At 46.7% G+C, this 3068-nt stretch overlaps 1 pseudogene; it reads left to right on the top strand.

Annotated features, from left to right (window-relative positions):
- The window catches only part of LOC133123523 (uncharacterized), a 5074-nt pseudogene extending 2453 nt beyond the window's left edge, over positions 1 to 2621 (top strand).
- Positions 2622 to 3068: the final 447 nt, after the last annotated feature.

Genomic DNA, 3068 nt, shown 5'->3' with positions numbered 1-3068 from the left:
ACACGCATGCACGCACGCACACACACACACACACACACACACAAACACACACACAGATGATTGGTATAAAAATATAATTGAAGAAATGAAACCAACAGAAGTACATCAAACTTGAACCCGAAAGCACAGGTGTCTAGACTAGTGGTCTGGACAACTCTACTACTCGACTTGTAAGTCACTTTTGACACAGGTCTGCTCAATGAATGCACCTCTTGTCTGTATGTCCAGAGCAGGGACCCAAGGGTTCAGCTGGCCATGAGTGTCTCTCTGGTCCCCAGTCCGCTGAATCACTGCACATGCTCCTGCCCTGCTCCCTGCCCTGTCCCACGCCCTGTGCCACGCCCTGTACCATGCCCTCCACCGTGCCCAGCCATGAGGGGCAGTCAGACCAATGGGCTCATGGCACAGAGGACACGCCCAGGTAACTGCTGAATCTTGGTTTAGCTGTCTTTGCATCTGAGGAACAGGGGGAAGAGGAAGGGGAAACATTGGGCATGCTGTGTGAAATATTACATTGGAAATGAGACTGAAGATTTAAAAATACAAATAGGTCCCATGTTTATTTCATGTTAAAAATGGATCCAAAGAATTCATATTCATAAAAGCTACACACTGATATTTCACAGTTACATAAGGATTTGTCATTTGGCATATGGCACCACTTCACTGGTGAAGGCTAAATTAATCTTTAGCTTGATCTTACCTGGAAAACATTGCCTGCAGATCTCTGAGGAGCGAAATGTGCCTGAAACTTGAACAGTTCCTTCCACAGATGCCTGCACTCCCTGAGCCAGGAGAAAGACCTGCATTCCCCCTCCATCGTCATCAACTTAACTACAACATAAAGCCCTCCTGCCAGGCCGGGGACTCAGAGAGAGAGGGGCATGAAGGAGCCAGCCACGCGCCGGAGACCAAGTCCTCCTTGGAGGAGGTGAGATAAACACTGGTCTATGGCTTCCTGAGCCGGTTCAACATCATGCTAATCTGGCAGAACAGATGAAGCATGGGCGCTGTTTGCACCAGTAAATTCTTAGGCCATTTCAATTATGTGTTACTTAAAGAGGCTTTGAATAGACAGTGTGTTTGTGTGTGTGTGTGTGTGCACTTGTACTGTGTGTGTGTGAGTGTGTGTGTGTGTGTATGTCTTTATGTCGGTGCAAGGATTGCTCACATGACTGATTGTCCTTCGTTTATCTCGCTGTAACACAGATGGAACTGAAGCTGGAGGAGATATGCACAGTGACTAAAGGTAGGCCTCCCCCACACAACAACTACATCCAAATAGATAAGCAGCATGTTATTCTAATTGAAGGTACCAGACTGACTATGTGTGGTACGTTAAGAGTATTGGTCTTAATAGCAGTATTATTACTGCGTGGATGTCTGTATTCCCAAATCTGTTTCAAAGTAATTACTTTGAAATTCGAGAGCCATATATTTAGCTGACAGAGCCATACCCTGGAGTAGTCTGGTCAGACAACCCAAATAGGGAATTGGAGACAGGAAGAGGGCGGGGAAGATCGATTTGGGTCAGTAATTCACACTTCCTGGCATGTTGCTCTTCCTGCTGAATAAGTGCAGTGTGTGCATTGGTTTAACTGCTACACAAGGGAAAAGTAGAGCTCCCCATTTTACCCTCTAAAATGGAGGAATAACCCACTGGTTAGTTGATTTATGTAGTCCAGGCAAACCTGGCAAAATGAAGAGAGCAAATATGTGGTTTTCTTCAAACCGTAAGCACATATGACACCGTATGAAGTTAAAATGTTATCTACAGTCACATAACACATGGATACATAGCATTGCTATACAAGCTGCTTTGGAGTTACTTGATTTGAGTTTTCTTACTTTGGATCACAAACCCCCTAGGTCTAGAGCACAAATGTATTGTATCTGCCATTGTAATGTCAACGGTGTTGTGTTCTATCATTTACAGTGCATATACTGTCTAATAACTCTAGGAGGCACTGTTAGATAATCTGAGTCTAGGTAATGAGGTCAGAGAGAGAATTTAGAATTCAAGATGGCAGCTACAGTAAATGTTACAATGCCCACATTCTGAAGCCTTTGTAAAACTATATATTTGTATATTTACCTTCCGACACTACAAGCATGTTCTCTAAAAACCTCTCTAAATACCTGCAATATCCATCCCCACACACAAAAACTATCTGGGCCAATTGAAAGCTTACATTAACCCTTAAATAATATATTTTTTAAATATATAGAAAGCAAACACTCCTTTTAAGCTGTATTTGGCAGCCCTTTGTCTCATACTATCCCGTGCTAAGACTTCTGGGTGGCCTTGTTATGCTGGGACAGGTCAGAGCCTGGAGAAGTTGGACTACGACACGGTGCAAGAACTGTCTCTCCTGTTGGACGCTGGGGGCAGGGGGGATGGCACACGGAGGTTGGGCCAAGCCCTGGCCATTTCCCCGGAGCTCCTCAGCAACCTGCGGGGCTTCCAGGATCTTTTCCAGTACCTGCGCACCTCCACCTACACCCAGCTGCCCCACCTGGCCAGGGCTGTGGCCTCACTGCCCCGCCCCGACATCATCTCCAGGTTGCACCGAGGCCTAGCAGCCATGTCCTCTAGTGCTAATGCTAAAACCCGGACCTAACTGGCTGTCGACGACACGCAGAAACAGCTAAACAACTAACTAACAACTAAAGCAAGGCCCGTACTACCATAGAACTGGGTCATTTAGGATCTTAAATGTCGCTCTCAAAGGGGGATACTTCAGCACCACTGCTGCTGTGGGTCTCCTGGGGTGGCCGTGTGGAAAGGAACCAGAGCCTTGTTCTATTCTTCATTGCCATTCAGCTCCGCCTATGAACCCAGGACTCACATTTCAGCTTGCCGCACAGGAAGTGGAACCTGGAAGCATGTGACACGTTGGCAGACTCTGAAATAGAGGTCACAGGGTCAGAGGGCACACCCCCCCAGGGTAGGGACGGGGAATGAGTTTGCACTGTAGCTAACATGCCCACTCAGTATATACATACATACCCCACACAGTAAATCTCCTCACATCTACCCCCTCACCCCCATGCCCTCTGCTGCCTTA

Source organism: Conger conger, chromosome 3, assembly GCF_963514075.1.
Source record: "Conger conger chromosome 3, fConCon1.1, whole genome shotgun sequence".
NCBI lineage: Eukaryota > Metazoa > Chordata > Actinopteri > Anguilliformes > Congridae > Conger > Conger conger.
The sequence above is the reverse complement of the archived record's forward strand: the minus strand, read 5'-3'. Positions and strand labels throughout refer to the sequence as shown.